This window comes from Halichoerus grypus, chromosome 13 (assembly GCF_964656455.1).
Source record: "Halichoerus grypus chromosome 13, mHalGry1.hap1.1, whole genome shotgun sequence".
NCBI lineage: Eukaryota > Metazoa > Chordata > Mammalia > Carnivora > Phocidae > Halichoerus > Halichoerus grypus.
The window spans coordinates 69,916,446-69,939,071 of NC_135724.1; the positions used below are offsets into that span (position 1 = coordinate 69,916,446).

Consider the following 22,626-nt stretch of genomic DNA (forward strand, 5'->3'; position numbering starts at 1 on the left):
TTTTTACACTTTTTCTAGTTTACTAGAAGTTAAATGTGAAATTGTAATGTTTCCAGAGGTGTTCAATGTCTGAGCAATGGCTTCCAGAAGCCTTCCCTTCCTCACTGCACCATGGGTCCAACTCACCTTTCACTCTGCACATGGTTCCCACACTTCTAGACTCAAAGGCCTTTTGACTCAACTTCTGTGACTGCGATCAGCCACTTCCCTGAGGCCCTGTGCTCAAGGCAGTGGGAGGGATCTTCCCCACTGAGCTCAGGAATGTCCTCAGGGCTGCTAGCACAGACCCCAAAGTCCTCCCTCCCCTAAGTGTCCATCCTGACCTGGCCCCGCCCACCTTCCTGCTCCCAGTGCAGCCCTTCCCCTTGCTCTCTGAACTCCAGCTCCTCTCTTTCCTATAACTCAAAACCCTGAATTCCCACCCCTTCCATGGTTTCCAAGCTGCCTCCTCCTCAGCTTAAAGGGGGAAATGTGCTACAACATGAGTCATGCAGAAAACACATATTTTGGCAACTCTGAGTAGCTCCTTAGAGCAGGATACAGGCATATCATCACAGATAGGAAAAGACAATATATAGGCTCATTTGCAAGGTAAGCAAACTATAGACAATAGTGCAAACAACAGCCTGCATCCATATCCAAACACAAGGTCATGAATATGACTCTTCTTGTGGACTCTCCCACTCCTCTTTGTCCCTCATCCTGCTCCCTTCCTGAATATGAAGCCGATCCAACCCCTCCATCATCACTGTATGGTCTTCAGTGGTACAAGGACTTCATGAGCATTAGCACATTACTTTCATGTTCAGTGTTCTTGTCTTGTGCATAAAAGCAATGGATTCCAACTACTCTCACATAAATGTATTAGTGTTGTCATTTCCGATATTTCCAGAGAAAGAGAGAAACTGAGTATCTCTAAGATACCTGACATCATGAAATTCTCAGTAAGCCCGGGATGGCACCAGGGGGTAGGTAGGGAATGGGCAGAGGGCCACCTGCTTCTCCCAGGTCACACATCCTCACCTATTGCCCTTCTTGTCATTGCCCCCCAGCAAGAGTGGGGACCACTTTGCTTCTGGAAACAAAGTAATTCTCTTGCACTGGGAGACCAATAACTACAGAGGATATAATTTTTATTGAACTCATAAATATCCACTAAATCTAGAGCATGAAGTCTTCTGATCTCAGTCAGATGTGTAACTATAGAAACCATAATCTGAGCTGTGTTTGGTCCCAGACAGGAACATGGCAGTGATGAATAAGACCGGAGCAGGGGTGGAGGGTGTAAGTTACCACCTTGGCCCATGGACCAGGAGCTCTTTGTGATGTTTGATTGTATTTAGCTCTAGAACAATGAGAATCAGCCTGTCCTTGGGGTGAAGCACAGAGGAGGTAAAGAAGTCCTGTTCATACACTTGAATCTGGAGAATGAGGTTGGAAACGAGGACGGAACTTCATGCTGCCCCGAGTACAAGCGTAGGGGCTCAGTCTGAGCCTTGGTACAAATGCCATGGGAAACCCCAGTGTTTCTTCTGTCCTGTGCGGGGCATGGTGGCCCAGAGATGAGCAGAAGCCCTGCACTGACCGAGGCATCTTTGGAGCCAGAGAAGCAGCCGGGGACCCTGGAGCCCATCTCATTCTTGAGTCTGAGTAGTAGTACAGGAGAAACCGGGGAGGGCTCGGTGGCTGCTGCTCGATCCAGTTCATGTTTTTACTACTAACACGGAGGTCCCTGCTCAGGGTGCAGGTGAGTCTGGCCATTGTTCCCAGACAAGCAGACAGGGAGGGCGGCTGGGTCACACGGGCTGGGACAGGGAACCTGCAAACACACACTCGTGGGTGATGGGACATTTATGCTGGGGGTTTCTCAGGCTTAGGCACTGATAATAGCTGGGAGGCTCCCCCAGAAGTCAGATGATGCCCCTACCTGAGCAGAGAGAGAGAACAGGAGGAAGAGAGGAGTCCAGGCCATGGTGACACAGGCTCTGGTCCCCACAGTGCAGTTGCTTGTCCCAGGCTTGTCTTATCCTCCCTACTGCTGCCAGGGAAATGAAAATGCTCTGGTAGATAATGGGAGCCAGGACTACAGATCCCAAAAGACAGTAAAATTCCAATGCCAGGGGAAAATAAAATATTGAGCACCAGGTTGCATTTTGCATGGGTCGTGGTTGATATTTTGAACTCTCTTCATTCTCCTACCCATTGTTGTATGGACAGAATGACTAGAAAGAGGAACTCACAAAAAAAAAAAGAAAAAAAAGAAAAAAGAACAAGAGGCAGTGTCCTCTGCCATAGAGCTAATCGATATGGATATAAATAAAATGTCAGAGATAGAATTCAGGATAGCAATCATAAAGTTAATAGCTAGGCTTGGAAAAAGCCTACGTGACAATATAGCATCTATAAGGGCAGAAATGAGATCTAACCATGCCAAACTTAAAAACGCTATGAATGAGATGCAGTCTAAACTTGATACTCTAACAGCTAGGGTCAATGAGGCAGAAGAGAGAATAAGTGATCTAGAGGACAGGCTGATGGAAAGGAAGGAAATTGAAGAAAAAAGAGAAAAACAACTCAATGCATATTAAGAGAGACTTAGAGAATTTAATGATACATTAAAAAGAACCAATATTAGGATCATTGGAATCCAAGGGGGGGGTGGAAAGAGAGAGGGGGCTTGAAGGCATATTTGAGCAAATCATGGCTGAGAACTTCCCTAATCTGGGCAAGCAAACAAACATTCACGTCCAAAGGCACAGAGCAACCCTCCCCAAATCAATAAAAATAGATCAACACTCAGACATATAATAGTGAAGCTTGCAAATCTTAGAGCCAAGGAAGCTATCCTGAGAGCATAAGGGGGAAGGGATCTCTTACATACAGAGGGAGGATCATCAGAATAACATCAGACCTATCCACAGAAACCGAGCAAGCCAGAGAGGGGTGGCAAGACATATTCAGGGTACTAAATGAGAAGAACATGCAGCCAAGAATACTTTGTCCAGCAAGGCTGTCATTCAGAATGGATGGAGAGAAAAAGAGCTTCCAGGCCAGGCAGAAAGCAAAAGAATATGTGACCACAGAAGCCCGCCCTACAAGAGATATTAAGGGGGATTCTGTAAGTGAAGAGAGACCCCAAGATTAATACAGACAAGAAAATAACAGAGACAATATAGAGAAACAGGGACTTTACAGGCAATACAATGGCACTAAATCCATATCTTTCAATAGTTACTTTGAATGTAAATAGATTGAATGCTCCAATCAAAAGACGCAGGGTATCAGATTGGACAAAAAAGAAGGATCCATCCATATGCTGCCTACGAGAGACTCATTTTCAACCTAAAGTCACCTCCAGATTAAAAGTGAAGGGATGGAGAACCATTTACCATGCTAATGGACCTCAAAAGAAAGCTGAGGTAGCAATCCTTATATCAGACAAATTAGATTTTAAACCAAAGACTGTAGTTAGTAAGAGATGTAGGGGGACACTAGCATACTTAAAGGGTCTATCCAACAAGAAGATCTAATGATTGTAAATATCTATGCCCCCAACGTCGGAGCAGCCAATTATACAAACCAGTTAATAAGCAAAGAAACATATTGATAAAAATACATTAATAGTAGGAGACGTCAACACTCCACTCACAACAATGGACAGATCATCTAAGCAGAAGATCAACAAAAAAACAAGAGCTTTGAATGACACATTGGAACAGATGGACTTCACAGATATATACAGAACATTTCACCCGAAAACAACAGAATACTCATTCTTCTCAAGTGCACATGGAACTTTCTCCAGAATAGACCACATACTGGCTCACAAATCAGGTCTCAACCCACACCAAAAGATTAAGATTAATCCCTGCATATTTTCAGACCACAATGCTTTGAAACTGGAACTCAATCACAAGAAAAAAAATAGAAGGAACTCAAACACTTGGAGGTTAAAGAAAATCCTGCTAAAGAATGAAAGGGTCAATCAGGAAATGAAAGAAGAACTTAAACAATTCATTGAAACTAATGAGAATGAAAACACATCAGTTCAAAACCTATGGGATACTGCAAAGGCGGTACTGAGAGGGAATTGCTTAGCCATCCAAGCCTCTCTCAAAAAAATAGGAAAATCCCAAATGCACAAGCTAACCTTAGACATGGAGGATGTGGAGAAAGAACAGCAAATATAGCCTACACCAAGTAGGAGAAGAGAAATAATAACCATTAGAGCAGAAATCAATGAAATAGAAACCAGAAAAACAGTAGAACAGATCAACGAAACTAGAGGCTGGTTCTTTGAAAGCATTAATAAGATCGATAAACCTCTGGCCAGACTTATCCAAAAGAAAAGAGAAAGGACCCAAATTAATAAAATCACGAATGAAAGGGGAGAGATTAGGACTAATACCAAGGAAATAGAAACAATTATTAGAAGTTATTACCAGAAACTATATGCCAACAAATTAGGCAATCTGGAAGAAATGGGTGCATTCCTGGAATTTTATAAATTACCAAGACTGAAACAGGAAGAAATAGACCATCTGAACAGACCAATAAACAGTAAGGATATTGAAGCAGTAATAAAAAACTTCCAAAAACACGAGAAGTCCAGGGCCAGATGGCTTCCCAGGGGAATTCTACCAAACATTTAAAGAAGAAATAATACTATTCTACTGAAGCTGTTTCAAAAAATAGAAATGGAAGGAAAACTTTTAATCTTTTTCTATGAGGCCAACATTACCTTGATCCCAAAACCAGACAAAGACCACACCAACAAGGAGAATTACAGACCAATATACCTGATGAACATGGATGCAAAAATACTCGCCAAGATCCAAGCCAATAGGATCCAATGGTACATTAAAAGGATTATTCAACATGACCAGGTGGGATTTATTCCTGGGAGGCAAGAGTGGTTCAACATTCACAAATCAATCAATGTGATAGAACACATTAATAAAAGAAAAGGCAAGAGCCATATGATCCTCTCAATTGATGCAGGGAAACATTTGACCTAATAAAGCATCCTTTATTGATTAAAACTCTCCACAGTGGAGGGATAGAGGGAACGTACCTCGATATCATAAAAGCTATATACAAATAATCCACAGTGAATATCATTCTCAATGGGGAAAAACTGAAAGCTTTTCCCTTAAGGACAAGGACACGACAGGGATGCCCACTCTCACCACTATTGTTCAACATATTACTAGAAGTGCTAGCCTCAGCAGTCAGATAGCAAAAAGAATAAAAGGCATTCAATTTGACAAACAAGAAGTCAAACGCTCTCTCTTTGCAGATGACATGATACTTTATATGGAAAATCCAAAGATTCCACCCCCAAATTGCTGAAACTCAGACAGCAATTCAGCACCATGGCAGGATACAAAAATCAATGCACAGAAATCAGTTGCATTTCTATACACTAACAATGTGAATGAAGAAAGAGAAATTAAGGAATTGGTCCCATTCACAATTGCACCAAAATACATTAGATACCTAACCAGAGTTAAAGTACTCTAGAAACTACAGAACACTTATGAAAGAAATTGAGGAAGACACAAGGAGATGGAAAAATATTCCATGCTCATGGATTGGAAGAATAAACATTGTTAAATTGTCTATGCTGCCCAGATTAAACTACACATTCGATGCTATCCTTATCAAAACATCATCAACTTTTTTTCACAGAGCTGGAACAAACAATCCTAAAATTTGTATGGAACCAGAAAAGACCCCGAGTCACCAGGGGAATGTTGAAAAAGAAAACCAAAGCTGAGGGCATCACACTGCCTGACTTCAAGCTGTGTTACAAAGCTGTGATCATCAAGACAGTATTTCACTGGCACAAAAACAGACACATAGATCAATAGAGAGCCCAGAAATGGACCCTCAACTCTATGGGCAACTAATCTTCGACAAATCAGGAAAGAATATCCAACGGAAAAAAGACAGTCTCTGCAATAAATGGTGTAGGGTAAATTGGACAGCCACATGCAGAAGAAAAAAAAAACTGGACCATTCTCTTACAGCATACACAAAAATAAATGCAAAACAGTTCAAATATCTAAATGTGAGACAGGAATCCATCAAAATCCTAGAGGAGAAGACAGGCAGCGAGCTCTTTGACCGTGGCCATAACAACTTGTTGCTTGACTAGTCTTCAAAGTCAAGGGAAACAAAAGCAAAATGAACTATTGGGACTTCATCAAGATAAAAAGCAAAGGAAACAGTCAACAGAATTAAAAGGCAACCTATGGAATGGGAGGAGATATTTGCAAATGACATTACAGATAAAGGGCCGGTATCCAAGATCTATAAAGAACTTCTCAAACTCAGCACCCAAAAAACAAATAATCCAGTTAAGAAATGGGCAGAAGACATGAACAGACATTTCTCCACAGAAGATATACAAATGGCCAACAGACACATGAAAAAATGCTCCATATCACTTGCCATCAGGGAAATACAAATCAAAACCACAATGAGATACTACCTTACACCAGTCAGAACAGCTAAAATTAAAAAGACAGGGAATAACAAATGTTGGCAAGGATGTGGAGAAAGGGGAACCCTCTTACACTGTTGGTGGAAATACAAGCTGGTATAGCCACTCTGGAAAACAGTATGGAGGTTCCTCAGAACGTTAAATATAGAGCTCTCCTATGACCCAGCAATTGCACTACTGGGTATTTACCTCAAAATACAGATGTTGTTAAAAGGGGGGCACGTGAACCCGAATGTTCATAGCACCAATGTCCACAATAGCCAAACTGTGGAAGGCCTGAGATGTCCTTCAATAGATGAATGGATAAAGTAGATGTGGTTTATATATACAATGGAATATTACTCAGCCATCAGAAAGGATGAATACCTATCATTTACATCGACATGGATGGAACTGGAGGGTATTATGCTAAGTGAAATAAGTCAGAGAAATAAATCAGAGAAACACAATTATCATATGGCTTCACTTATATGTGGTCCATAAGGAATAGTGCAGAAGATCATAGGGGAAGGGAGGGAAAACTGATCAGACAGGGCTACAGACCATATGAGACTCTTGACTCTGAGAAACAAACTGAAGGTTGACGAAAGGGGGGTGGTTGGGGAGATGGGTCAACTGGGGTGATCAAATTAAAGAGGGCACATGATATGATGAGCGTTGGGTGTTTTATACTCAACTAATGAATCATTGAACATTATATCAAAGCTAATGAGGTACTATACCTTGGATAACTGAATTTAAATAAAAAATAATCTAATTGGTGCTTCAAAATCAGGTTTTTAAATGACAGAACAAAACTTTCTAACTTTTGAATGAAAATGGATAATACATAAATATGCAAAAGAGAAATGACATGTGGACATAAATTAAAAAATGAAAATATCCTACTGCTAAGCTGTATTAATAATAAATAAAAACATACTTTACTAGGAAGAAAAATGGTTCCATTAAAAAATGAATTCACACAACTAGTGAATCATTGAATATTATATCAAAAACTAACAATGTACTATACCTTGGCTAACTGTATTTAAATAAAAAAAAATAAGTAACAGACCATTTTCCTTAGAAAAAATAGACAATATTATTAGAAACAACTCCTCAAAAAGGCATAAGATGCAATTAGCTTCACAAGAAACACAAGCCTTCAAGGATCATAGATTTCATTTGTTTGATATAGTTTGTAATGATGGAAAATTTAAATTCTTATAGAAAGAAATATAACAGTGATACATACACTTGATACATAAAATACAGAAAAATGAAGATTGGGGAATATTATGAAATACTGATACAAATGTTCTAAATAAAATGTCAACGGTGAGATTCCATTATCAGATTAATATATTCATACACTGTGTCCATAGTGAGTTATTGCAGATACAGAGTGAGATTCCATATTGATAAATGCTCTAAGATATCATACTAATAAATCAACAGATGAAAATAACATGATATCACTAGGCTTAGAAAGGTCCTTTGATTAAGTTGAAATCAAACCCCTAATAAAAACCACATAAAATAGAAACAAATGGAGACACTCATACCGTGATACCACACTCTCTCCCCCCCACACAAAACACATCCCCATTGTCAGGAAATTAGCTAATGGGTGGCTGGAGGGAGGACATTGCTACAAGTTCAGGAACAGGGAAATGTGACCTCAGTGTTATTATTCAACATCTTTCTGCAAGTATTAGACAATGGAAGTGAACAAGAAAAATTACTGGTTAGAGCTCAGTAATGATGGGAATAGACATGGAGTTATTTCAAAAGACCCAAATACATGATTCAGCCATAGATACTCCAGGGCTGGTGCAACAGTGACAGAAGAAATTACCCCAGTGAGCAAAAAGAACAGGCATTCTTATTGAAGACTATTAAGAGGACTATATAGGTCTGGAAACCTCTAGAAATGGGTAATTGGCCAAGAATGGAGAGCCCAGACTCCTGAGAAGCCAAGAGTGAGATCAGCACACTGGACCTGCTACACCTAGTCCATTAAATTCAGTGCAAAGAGACTCTGTGCCCCTACCTAATGGGTTAGAGAACATTTCTGTGTCCTTGAGACCATTTGTCTAGGAAGGGTCTGCAGTGAGTGTCTTTGAGGACAGTGGGAAGGAGAAACCCTCACTCCTGGGTGGTTCCACTGCATGGAACTTGGACCCATGTTGGTGAAAGCAGGAATGGCAGAAGCAGAAGACACAGCCTGGCCTGAGCAGCTGCGTACACCTCCCCACTCCCAGCAGATGAGAAAGGGGTTCTGGTCTCAGTTCTCATGGGCCTGGGACTTGGATGAACCGTGTCATTCTGTCTCAAGAGGGACAGTGAGGAATGGCTTCATCTTTAGACCTCAGCCCAGTGATGGTCTGGGAGCCAGACATGGAGTCAGAGAATTGATCAGGGCCCCCAGGGGGTCTAACCATCAAATAGATGAGGATTTGGTCCTCCATTCATGAGAGCTGTTGGTCCCAGGACACATATTGGACACTCCTGATGTGTCCCGACTCAGAGCTGGATTCTGTGACCCTATTTCTACCCTGACCTGTCATGGACTCTGTCCTCAGGAGAGCCTGCCCCTGTAACCCAGGAATTTGTGCTCAATTTAGGAAATCCTACAATATCTTGCTCCCAGGGACAGGCTTCAAGGAGAAATTTAAGAGAATGTGGAAAGACTTTGTAGACAAATTCCTTGAGATGGATCTCAGACCCCTGTTTATATCAAAAGAGCAGCTGCTGACTTGGCCAAAAAGTTGGAGCTGCATAGGGAGCTCCATTGCTGTGGGGACAGCAGGTTTTTGTCTCACTTCCCCACAGGCCTGGAGCACTGTGTGAGCACCTAGACTATGATCAAAGGACTGGCAGTAATAATCAGCCTCATCCTCAGCCTGGAGCCCATTGATGGTCAGAGAGCCTGAGTCACCATCTCTGGAGCCAGAAAATCGTTCAGGGACACCAGAGGGTCGATCGCTACCAGCATATATGACGAGTTTAGGAGCCTTTCCTGGGAGCTGTTGGTACCAGTTCATACCCAAAATATTGATGAGGTATGAACTTCCAGAGCAGGAGATGGTGACCTTCTGGCCCAGGGCCCCAGAAACTGAAGGTGGCTGACTCAGCGCAGCCCAGGACCCTGGAAGGGAGAGAGACACAGAGTTGGTGATGATTGATTCTGGAGACAAGAGGAGGAAATAGTGCCCAAGTATCCTCCCAGGGCCCCTTCCCCTGTCCCTGCATCCAGTCACCTGTGCAATAAGCAAGGAGGGTGAGGAGGAGAAAGGACCAGGCCATGGTGGAGGTCATCACAGATCCTGCCTTCTGTGACCCCACAGCTGAGCAGAGCCTCCCCTCATCTCTCCCTTCCCCTCTTCATCCTCTGAGAGAGGGATGGACCAGACATGCAAATTAGACCCCCAATGCTCTGAACCCTCACTGACTCTGGGTCATGTCCCTCTGTTTGAGCGTGTCAGGGCGTTGGGCAGGGGAGGGGCTGTGTGGGACAGGGGGTTGGGTGGTCACAGCTGTGAGCCATGAAAAGAGGGAACAGGAAGTGTCAGGTGGCAGGTCCCTGCTCTGTTGAACCCTGACCCCTCAGATACAGGTGAGTGGTGCCCCCTGGTGTCCATGCCCAGAAACAGCATTGTGTGACTTGCTGACACAATGGACCCATCAGAGAGTACTCCTGCCTCCCCACTGCACTGTCCACTGTCACCTTCCTTAGGGCCAGGCCATGTGTCTCCTTATGAGGTCTCCCATCAGGTCAGGACACACTTTTGCTCTACTCTCGCTCCACATAGTGAGTGTGTCCACAGCTCCCTTGGCGGCTTAAGAAGAGAATCAAACCTACTTGAGAGGGTGAGGGAGCCCCTCTGTCATCTGTCATTTTAATTGTTTAACTATGATCACAAATGATTTATTTCTGCTTCTGTTTTGGCGTTAAGGTGACAGGATAGGAGGCAAGGTGGGAGAGATAGCATGCCCTCCTGTCCGGTGTGAGAGTGGGTGGGTAGATATTTGTGAAAGAAACATTTTTCTCTCTCCCTTACCCTGAGGGTTCTTTCACTTCCTTATACTCCTGTTCATGCTCACTTACTTAAAATCATAGATCATCATTACCATCATCATTATCCAGTCTTTCTAGCTCCACCATGGTTAGTCCCCTCACCTCACCAACCACCCCCTCCATGGAATCCACCATGCTGCTTCCTTCCTCTTGAGTCCCCAGCTGACTGGCTGCGGGTGCACAGGGCCATCATGACTGCTCCCCTGTGAATGTGTGAGAACCCCCTCTAGGTTCTCCCTAAATCAGACACTGTGATCCTTCATTTTTCACCCCCCTCTCCACAATCTTGTTAAGTTTACCCTTGTCTGCAATGCACAAACTTTCCACAATTTTTTTGAAGTTAAAAAAGTACCTTCTATCCAGACTCCACACAGGAAAATAGAAGCTAGAAGTTACAGGAGATCACCTACTCACTGTTAAGAATGTTCATGTTTGCTTTCTTATTGAAAAACAAACAGGCAAACAAAACAAGATCACCATTTTTTTTCAAATGTGCTTTCATATTCTTGAAATTTTACACTTTCCTAAAACATACAGATTGCACACATCTCAGGATGGCTTCCTTTTATTGTAACCGCACTCCCACTGGTCTTTCTTTTTTTTTTTTTTTATGTTATGTTAGTCACCATTCATTACATCATTAGTTTTTGATGTGGTGATCCATGATTCATTGTTTGCATATAACACCCAGTGCTCCATGCAGAACGTGCCCTCTTTAATACCCATCACCGGCTAACCCATCCGCCCACCCCCCTCCCCTCTAGAACCCTCAGTTTGTTTCTCAGAGTCCATAGTCTCTCATGGTTCGTCTCCTCCTCCGATTTCCCTCCCTTCATTCTTTCCTTCCTGCTCTCTTCTTTCTTTCTTTCTTTCTTTCTTTTTTTTTAACATATAATGTATTATTTGGGTGACCTTGCTCCAAGCTTATGCACTCCTTGTTTTCTTACCTAAGTCCTGTGGGTTGTAGCAGAAATAACCTACATTCCTTGAGGTTTGCACACAACTGGCCTTAAGGAGTGAAAGATGAAACTTTCCTGGAGGGTAAGTCCTAACCACATTCCAAAACAGATGCCTGCGAGTCCGTTCAGGGTCATGACTTCATATTGATGTGATATGATGTGGGCCTAGAGTGAGTGGTCAAGAAAGAATTCTTGAGATGTTTTCAGTGCAAAAAGGTGCTTTTATCATGGCCCGGGGACAGGACCGTGTTCTGAAAGAGCTGCACTTGCGCTTGTGAGGAGTGACCTGATTGATTATACACTTTCCAGTTAGTGGGGGCTAAGGCTAGCAAAAGTCTCTTAGGAATTTGGAAGTAAAGCTTTCAACAATGAAGGTGTAGCCCCTGCTAAGATAAGGTTATTCACTACTGTCTCAGAAAAAAAATATCAGTCTTGAGACCCTCCGGATGTATTATCAGTAGGCAATATGCTTGGAGGTAATCGCAAACATGTGATGGGCAGTGTTTGCAGCTCTAAGGGAAAGTGACACTAAGGTGCAAAGCTATCGTGGTAAAACAATAAAAGAAGTCCTGAGAGAGCTGTAGGAGTGTTGCAAACTCTAAGCCTCAGGACTTCTGCCTGGAGAGTGCAAGCCGCAACAAAGTCGGCCTTTTGTTTCTTCTTCTCCAATCAATATAACTAACCTCCTGGGCACCCGCTTCTCCTGCATGGAGACCCTACCATTTCCCACATCTTCCCCTGCAAAACCCTCCAGCTTTGCCTGGACTGGGAAGATGGTCTATGAGACATTTGTCCAATATATTCCTGGAGTGCTGGCTTCCCGAATAAAGCAACCTTTCCTTTGCCACCATCTCTTGTTTCTCTTGCATTGATTTTCCAGCAGTGAAGAGCAAGCCTGAGTTTGGAACCTGTTCTCTTTCTGGTAACATTAGCAAATTTACTTTATTAGTAATATTAGTAAAATATTTTTTTATTATTTTACCTTATGGTTAGAGAGGTGATCAGAGAGGCCATGTTTCCAGAGCTGGAGCCAGAGAACTGACCTGGGATCACTAAGGGCCTAGTGTTCATGAGCATCACAGCTTTGGGGGCACCCTGAGAAATCTGTTGCTACCAGCCCACATAACATGCTTCAACATTGTTGCTGTTTCCAGTGCAGGTGCGGATGAGCTTCTGTCCCACAGACACTGACATGGAGGCTTCCTGTGTCAGCGCGGACTGTGCCCAGGGCCCTGCAACGGAGCAGTGGGGACACACACAGGTGAGTCTCAGGTTATTGCCCACAAGGTGTTCTCAAATAGGGAAAGAAGTCCCCAGGGGTCCTCATAATCACTCCCTGTGCTTTCTATAGCCAGTCACCCGAGCAGAGAGCGAGGAGGGTGATGAGGAGAAGGATCCAGGCCATGGTCCAGATGCCCCAGACTCTGCTTCTGAGCCCACAAGTGAGAGACCTGTACAAATCGTCTATTATCCTCTCCCCTGCTGGGAGAGCAGAGAAGAACCCTTCATGCAAATCACTCCCTCCCCTGGGGTCCCAGGGCCTGAATTTGGGGAAAGCTGACTTTGGGGTGGGGCTGGGGAGCCTCTCCTTGGACCCGGTGAGCACAGAGCACAGGGTGCAAGGCAGGGCTTCAGGCCTGGGTTACCAGCTGAGACCACCCCTCCCACCCCTCCCAGACCCACAGGGACAGGCCCACAGCGCCCCCTGCTGTCTCAGAGTCCAGACTCACTTCAACTGGGAGGGACATCCTGGAGCTGAGCAGAGAGGGACACTCTGGACTTCAGCCTGCCTGGCTCACCACGCACCCCCACACAGGGGCAGGGGCTTCTCATCCCCCAGGGGCTCCTTCCTCTGCTGGAGGTGCCACCACCCCTCAGTCCTTGATTCAGAGACATGGCCTCCACAGCAGGAATCTCCCTGTGCTCCTCCCAAAACTTAGATAGTTGTGTTGTTGGGGCCACAGGGGAGTGACCCCTCGAGGAAGATGTGTCTAGCTCCCAGTGAGCAGAAGGGCAGAGGACATTCTCGCCCCTCCACAGGCTCTATGGGAGTTTCCTGAGGGGAGAGCCAATCTTTCTCCAACCCCACCCATCTTTCCCTATACTAGGCTAGACTTCAGAACCCTTTGCACTTGCCCCCCTCCTCACGCTTCATGGGGCAGGGCCGATTAATAGCAGGCACATGGAATTCTTCAAGGAAAGACCAGAATTATTCAGAAGTGCGATGTCGTTCTTCTGTGGCTCTTCCCCTAAGAGCACCCACAGGAGATGATCGACAACACAGCCCTCCCAGGATGCAGACAAGAACTCTCAGCCCTAAGGGGAGACACACGGGTGAATGGGTCTCTTGCACTGGACAGAGGATTCATTGGATGACACTGCACATTTAGGGACATGCAGCAGGGTGGGTGTGGCAAGAACAGAGCTCAGTCTCATGACTGCAGATCCTGCTGCCCTAAGCCCTCTGTTCCCCGTCTATGATGAATTTTAATTACTCACCAGATCTTTTTCTAGTGCTTTCTTTGTGTCATACATGACTCCAATCATGCCATCAATACTAACACAATTATTTTCCCCAGTGATTTATCTAATCTATTTTTGTACTGGTAATGGAATTGCATGGATATATATTACATGGTTATTCTGTCTATGTATGTATGCATGTATCTATCTATTATCTATCTATCATCTATCATCTATCTATCTATTATCTATCTATCATCTATCTATCTATCTATCTATCTATCTATCTATCTATCTATCATCATCAGCTATCAAATCTAGATTTATCTCATCGATGCATTACCTAAATTACATATAAATGGTATGGTATTGGCCCAGAAACAGACACATAGATCAATGCTACAGATTAAAAGACTAGAAATAAATACAAGTTTCCCTTGACAAGTATGGAGGATGCAGACTGAAAATGGGTCTTTTGCCAGGTCTGGCGTACAGCTGACATGGATTTTAGGAGTTCAGATAGGAATATATATGAATCATACAACACTTGCCCCAAATGAGATCCTTAGCTTCTCACTGATGCTTCCTGACACCTTTCAGGAGAGAAAGCTGGAATTACTGGACGCCCTGCGATGGGCACATTGACACCCATGCCACAGCGGGTAAGAAGCACAAGACGCACAGCCCAGTGAATGCTTTCCCCTGGGCCAGGCCATGTCTGTCAAGAGACCCCATGTGGGTAGCTCTCTGCTGCTTCCTGCATTGGAATGGGATCCCAGATCCCCGGTTCCTCTGTCTTATCCAGTCTCCCATTCCCCTATTGGGTGCACAGTTACTGCTTAGGATGACGAAAAAGTTCTGGAAATGGATAGCTGTGATGATTACACAACATTGTCAATATACTTAATACCACTGAATTGCACATTAAAGAGTGATTGAAATAGTAAATTTTCTGTTATGTATAACAAGTATAAAATACTAGTTGAAAATCAAAGTTATATTTAAGGAGATCTACGCATACAAATATCCTTCCGATGCTTAGATACGTTACCATATTCTAACTCATCCTCATCAGTAAACATTTACAGTAATTTTTAAATTATTTTTTTCCTGTAGATTCCATGTATAAAGAGAGTATTTGTGTTTCTTTGTAGGGCTCATTTCATTTAGGGTAATGTCCTGCAAGTTCATTCACGTTGTCACAAATGGGAGGATTTCCTCCTGGAAAGAATCATGGGGTAGACTTCTTTTGTGCACAGATGGGGAAAATGCTGCTCCTGATGTCCCGCGCCCCGCTGCAGATCGATCATTAATGAGCCTCGATGCGGCAGGAGAGGAGAGAAGGACACAGTCAGGGCCTGTGGGCTCAGGAAAACTATCACAGGGGTTCCCATGGATCTTGATAGTGTCAGTCGTGGGTAACTCACATCTGTGGGATCTACTCCACCCACCTTCCCTAGAACAGGCTCAGCACTTTGTAGCAATGTTAGAGTGTCCTCCTTACTCTCTTAAGCCCAACACAGAGGTTTGCTAACTGAAAACTAAAGGTCCTCCCGGACCTAACTACTCTCTCCTGATGTCACAGCTGAAGAACAGGCACCCAGCCAGTGTGTCAGGCCAGCTGTGTGCCCAGAAATCCTCCTGTTCTGGGTCCTCACTCAGCACCAGTCTTAATGCCTCGTTCCTGGGACACAGAGCTGCTCAGCCAACCGTGAGCACAGGAGACTGGAGGGAAGGAGGGTCTCTCTGCTCTGACCCCTGGAGGAACAGGATCCATGCAGTGGAAGACTGTCCACCTGCTGGGATGGTCTGCAGGCTCTAACCAAGTAACCTAAGGAAAGTTGATGTGCTTTTCTAAAGAGGAAAAAAACCACAAAACACCTCAACTCAACAGGCTCTGATTTTTACATTCGTATTACCAGCAAAGTTTCTGCAACATCATGAGTTTTTGGTTGTTTTTGTTTTTGTTCTGTTTCTTGTTTGTTTGTTGTTTTGTTATTATTTTATTTTCTTTTGCTGAGAGTTTAGATACGTTGCATAGGAAACTAGGAAGAAGGACACTGATCCAGAAGCTACTTCCCAGTACAGTTAGTGTGAATTCAAGTTTTTTTAAATTGCTGAGAGTCAGAGTCCAGGGGTCTGAGCAGGCTGAGGTGTTTGTCCCACGTCCCCGTCTGTGTGTATCACTGTGACCAGCACCACCGTGTCAGACTGCACAGTGATAGTCAGCTTTGTCCTCAGGCTGTGGCCCAGAGATGAGCAGAAGCCCTGCATTGGCCAGAGGCCTGGTTTCTTGATCGAGTCTGAAAAGAAGCTCAGGAGATAGCAGGGATGGCTCCCTGGCTTCCAGACTATGGGATTGGTACCAACACTGAAGCCACTACTCAGGGTTCAGGTGCGTCTGTCTGTTGTTCCCAGAGATGCAGAGAGGGAGGGCGGCGGGGTCAGCACAGGCTGGGACAGGGAACCTACAAATGCACACACACTCATGAGTGATGGGACTAGATGAAAAAAAAATCTCAAAATGCTAAGCAAGGGAAGAGTCATTTGGGGCCGCCCTGTGTTCCTGAGGTCTGTCCCTACCTGTCCAGTGAGACGGGAGCACAAGAAGGAGAGGTGTCCAGGCCATGGTAACAGAGCCCTTGGTCCCTACACCTGACTGGGCTGACCCAGGCCTCTTTTTCTCCTCCACCCTCTGTCACAGGAGGGGCTGTCCATGCAAATAGGGTCCGTCCAGTGACTGCCCAGCCCCTCCCTGAGCCCTGGTGCTGGACCTCAACTCACACCACACACTGAGGAGGAGGGTGGCTGGCTTCACTCCTGGGGAAGCCATGGGAGGAAGTACCTGTGGAAACAACACATAGGTCCTGAGCAGAGGGCACAACCAAGGAGCTGGAATCACAGCTCTGGTCTCACACATGTGGCTCAGACATGTGCCCACAGTGACTCCTCCTGAACAGAGGGCACACATCTCACTCTTGCCCAAAGAACTGAGAGCCCAGCTGGTTTCTTCAGCTCACCCGGTCACTATGTATATCCACACATCCATGGTCTAATTTCTAGATATGATGATTCCAATACACTCTACATTACTATTTTAATATCTCACTCCTGGGAGGAGTCCCCACCTTTGGGAGGTGCAAGTATGTACATCAATGATAACTTAATGTTCTTTATCCCACAGAAGATACTGCAAATGCATTATCTCTTCACTGGTACGTGATTTTGCTATTAATTCATTGTTAGTTTTACATGATTTATGCATTAAAATAAGAGTTCCCACTTTACTGTCACATAAATTGAATTATGTTTCAATCTCCCATTTAGTTACAAAATTGATGTTGTGACATAAGTATAATGTATGTTATTTTGAAGATTGCTATGCTCACAGCATGTCATACTGTGGAAAAAATACAGTCCAACAGAAGCATAAATTCTCAGACAGTCATTTATTGGCTTCCATCATCCACTTCTCCATGAGTGGAACTTGTTCTTGTGAGAACAAAGAGGTCACACACCATCAGTCTTCAATGGATTTGCCAATATGGGGTCTTTACAGGGATATTGTGTTGAAGAGTTGAATATTAGAATTTCTTGATCATATACGTGGGTTTTCTAAAATTCAACAGTTTGTAGACAGATGGCAATCTTACTGATTAGATGAAACATTGGCAGATGTTCAAATAGCTGATCTGTATTCTGATGTTCATTTGCTCATGGATGCTGTCTTCTCTGCTCATAATGTGCTCCATGATCCAATGTGTTCCCTCTGGTTTCTGTACTCAGTACGAGGGGTGCCTGACTGGTTCAGTCAGTAGTGCATGTGACAGTACCTGGAGGCTACTCATGTCCTTTCTCCTTCTGTCTTCACATGAACCCATGGAATCCAGTCCATGCTACTGTAGCCTTCCCCAAGGGTGAAATCAATTATCTCTTGTCCTCTATCCTAAAGTCAAGTGTTTAGTTCACAACTCCTCTCAAATCAACTCAGAACTCAAACCACAAAAAGGCCCATAAGCAGAAATCATATGATCTGCCTCAGATCTACTCCTCTTTACGGGATTTCTATTGAGGTGAATTCACCCATTCATTCAACAAACTGGTGTGAATTTGTTCTTGGTGTCAGGCTGGGTTTTGAACTTTGTAGATACAGTAATAATACACATACGCCAAAAGAAAAAAATTCTAGTGTAGGACCCACAGTGAAGACAGTCACAAAGAAATGTGTCCATGTGACTAATGCCACCCAACCAGGGATCACCCTGGGAATCTGGGGACCACAGCTAGCTTCTGAGAGGCCTTCACCTCCTACAGAATGTCAACACTGAACTTCACCATGCTCTGTCCACAGCCTGCCCTTGGTATTCACACCCCCCTCCCCTATTCCAGGTGCCTGAGTGCAGGCGCCCAACCATGCCCACCTGGTATTGGTTCCCAACCCTGTTGGGAGCTTCCCAGGTGTGATCTGAAAAGGGCCCTTGTTCTCAGAGGGCAGAGAGAGACTGAAGAATGTGGAATGTCACTCTAGGTTAGTAAGTGACAGTTTTAATGAACAAAAGGGACTTACATACGAGGCTTGGCTTGGGTGGCAGCAAGACGGATGGATCCTTGAACCAGGCTACCACATTTTTTATGTTCACAAAGACCCCTTCACTAGGTTCAGGTATGTATACGGTGTAGGTGTTCTCAGCACCACATCAGTGTCTCAAAGTTATGTCCTTGGAGCAGCTTCTGGGAGTGGGGAAGAGAAGAAGAACCCACATTCCATGGAGAAGGGAGGGGTGAGGAGCCTCTGAGAGTCCAGGGCCAGCTCACGGATGAATCGGCAGACACATGACATTCCCCAGCACATGGCCAAGCAGAATTCCTCCTGTGACTTCTCCACCATTTTCCCATTTTAAATCCTTACTAGGAATATCTTATTAGGGCTGCAGTTGGGAGGCAGGTGATAAGCTGTTGTAAGGAATGGGACAGGGGTAGGGACTGGGAGGTGCTTGTCCCTGTGGACACAGTGACCACTCCCCTCACATGACCTGTGACTACAAGGAGGAGAGAGAAGAGGACCCAGGCCATGGTGGAGACACAAGCATGATGAAAATAGGTTATCAAACTAAAAATGTAGCTGAAGAAAGGATATGACACTCTCAAATCATCTGGTACCAGGAAACCTAAGGGTCTGTTGAAGATCTGAGAACAGAATTCACCCCCTGAACCACCTGAGGGCTGATATCACCAGGTCCAGAGAGTGGGGGGAGATTCTGTCTCACTTCCCTGTGGGTCTGAGCACTGCATCAGCATTAGCACTATTTTGGCGTATATGACAGTAATAGTCACCTCGTCCTCATGCTGGAGTGCAGAGATATCAGAACACCTGAATTGGCTGAACCATCTTTGGAACAACAACAACAACAACAAAAGGAGACTCAGGATCCCTAGTGTGTATCTGACCCTGATTTGAATCTCAGGAGAAACCAGGGATGACTTCCTGGCTTCTGCTAGTTTCAGTATGCACACACACACACACACACACACACACACACACAAATATATATATATATTTATTTATCAACAATGGAGTCACTTCTCAGGGTTCAGATGCAGTCTGGCAGATTCTTCAAGGGATGCACAGAGGAGGAGGACTGAGTCAGCACAGATGGGAAAGGGAAACTGCAAACACAGACACTTATGGATTATGGGGCAGGGATGGAGGTGAAGCTGTTTGGGGGTCTGGACCAAAGTCATAGACATAGGCTCAGGGGATGGCCCAGATGTCCAAGGTTGATCCTTACCTATGCAGTAAAAGGGGAACGTGAGAAGGGAAGGAGTCCACACAAAAGGTGGACGTAACCATGCTGTGACATGATGGCTGGCGCTCTGCTGCCCCAGGTATCTATAATCTCCTTCAGTGGCCTCTGGAAGGAGGGGCTATTTCTGTAAATGTGTTTCCACTGCTGGTGATGTCTGCTTCTCCCTTCGAACCAGTGAAGGTATGCATTTGGCTTTTAGACATGGGGGGCGGATGGGTGTGTCTCAGAGTGTGTCCCCTGAGAGGGACCAGGAAGGAAGCAGCTGCTGAGACCTTCCACAGACCTGTGAGCAGGAGAATCCGCCCCGCTTGGAAGGGGCACAGCTGCTGAGTCCCCATCACCAGTCACAGGCCCACATGACCCAGCCCTAGGGAATATGGCCAATTTGGGGGAATTACACAGAAGTCAGCCCCTGTAAAAACACTGGGAAAGACCCGCAGTGCCCCCTGCTGCCCATTGTCCAAACTTTACCGTCTCAGGGTTGTAATGCGCTGTCATGTGTTGAGGACACTGCGCTAACAGCCCGCTCACTGTCTGTCTTCAAACACCCATGGGCCACAGTCCCTGCACTGCCCCCAGTTAACTGGGAATTCCTAGAGTACCAGGAGGAAGACGTGGAAATATGACCCTGTGCAGGTGAGTGAGTGGGAATGCAGGGAGGTGGGAATGGGGAGGGCTAGGAGCAAATGCTGATCCCTTCCTCAGCAGGGCCACATGAGGGGTCACTGGTGACCTGGTCTGAAGGCAGGCCGCATGTCCTGATGCAGGACAATGAAAATAAATTATTCCTGGAAGAAGGGCCAGGTTCTTAGTAGCAGTAGCCGAATGTGCAGATGCTCAGACACAAAGTAACAGACACCGATGACAGGAAGGCAAATGCTATGGGGTGGCCACTGCATAGAAAAGCTGGACAGTGAGGTTATTCATGGATGGATGGATGGTGAGAAAGATGTTTTTATATTGAAGAGATTTCAAGCTATTTATGACAGTTTTATTGAGGTATAAATGACTTAGAATCAACTGCACATATTTAAATGATTCAAGTTGATATATTTTGAGAGGTGTACAGACACATGAAATGGTACCCAGAGTCAACTTGATGATGTAGGGCTAAGGGCAGGCGTCCCCAAGATGGGCATCTTTGCCGTGAACATTATTTTGAGTTAAAAGTGTTCACAACTCAACCAATCCAGCAAAATCTCTTTACACCCCCCTCTACTATCTGCCTGTATCAGGAAGAGAGCTATTAGCAGAGATTTCTCTTTACCTAAGAAACTTCTCTGTATAACAGGGAAGCATTGGTTTCTGTACATTTCTCCTCTCTTTCCTACTGACGATCTTCCTCCCCTTTGTATCCCCAGGTCCATTTCCCTGTTCTTTGCTCAGGATGTCAGATAAGCTTCCTGTTGCATGACTGTCTTTGGAATTTCAAGTGTGTGCGGATTCCCCATCGGTATGAAACTAAATCTGGTAATGTCCTGTTAATCTGTCTCATGTCAATTTGGTTCTTAGTCCAGACTAAAGGACCTTGAGGGGCCGAGGAAATTCTTCCTCCCCGACAAACGGCATGGTGGTCAGGTCACTTGTACTTGGCTCGACACAGCTTGAATCAGATGAAGCAGCTGAGATCCTGGGACATCTAACATACAGTCAGCAGAAGGCAAGATTTCTTAGCATGTGAGTCCCCAAGAATCTTGGTCTGTCGTGTCCAACGGAGGGAGGGTGGTGAGAGGCATTTTTTGTCTCCCTCTCTAAATATAGATTAGCAGGAGAAAATATTATGGCCTAGTTCCTTGGGCTTAGCAACTCTTAGTAAAAATGTAAGAGAATAATTTTTGGTTATAGATCCATTTCCTCCCAGAGCTGGCCTTTGTTTTCCTTTGTCTCTTTAGTGGTATGTGTCCCAGAAAGGAATTACTATAGGGCAGATGGTAGACAAAGGTCCTAGAAGCCTTCTTTTGGAGTCAGCCCCACAGACTGGTTAGTCCACAGTTCTCACCCAAATGGGATCTGTTTGGATACACTCTCATTCAGGTTACAGGCTGTCTCTAAGAGACATCTTGGAAGTCAAAGTGCAAAATTGTGGGCACAGGTTAAGCACTTAACCGCTGTTAGAATTCTCACTTCAAGAAGACTTGGTCCACAGGCTAAGCTGGCCAGGGAACAGGTTAGATTGATACTTGGCCATTAGTCAACCTCAAGAAGACTTTGGTGCAATGAGGTACATTGTAAAACACCACACGGTACCCAACCCTATGGCATATCCCTCTTAGGTATTAGAGTGGCTGAGAGACCCAAGGCTTAGCTGGAGAAAAAAAAAAAGAAAAACAAAAAAAACAAGGATGGCGATTTTTCTTTCTTCTTTTCTGTGTCCTAAGAGCTTGGCTCTGTGACCAGTGAGAACGTTCTCTCTGGTCTCTATATCTTGAAGGTGTACTTACCAGGATGAATGTTACTGTCCAATAAAACAGACTAGGAATCTCTCCCTCCCTCTCTCTCTCTCAATCTGCTGTTCCCGCATTCATGGGAGTTTGTCATAAGAGTTTGCAGCCCATAGGAACGTTTCATCATCTCAACCTTCATTGCTTGTTCCTGCTAGATAGATCCATTCTTACATCGCTTGCCTAGTGTCAGAGAGTAGTAGCTCTGTGTCTGGAGTAGCCTCATGATTTTGGAGACGGGAGACTCCATTTTCACTAGACCACCCCTCCCCTCTGTGCAACAGAGGCTTTTGCTCCCATAGACTAATACTGGAGCAAAGTTTTGGTTCATGGAGGCTGCATCATCTATGCCCTTTCTGGCCACCTCTTGTATCTTTGGTTAAGC

The 22,626-nt window shown here is 44.7% G+C and overlaps 1 long non-coding RNA gene across 1 annotated transcript; it reads right to left on the bottom strand.

Annotated features, from left to right (window-relative positions):
* Window positions 1-9,340: 9,340 nt before the first annotated feature.
* Window positions 9,341-9,909, bottom strand: LOC118550634 (uncharacterized). Its single transcript, XR_013443179.1, has 2 exons — window positions 9,754-9,909; window positions 9,341-9,641 (listed from the first exon to the last, which is right to left on the bottom strand). It is a non-coding gene; the product is annotated as an uncharacterized LOC118550634 (long non-coding RNA).
* Between the last annotated feature and the right edge of the window lie 12,717 nt (window positions 9,910-22,626).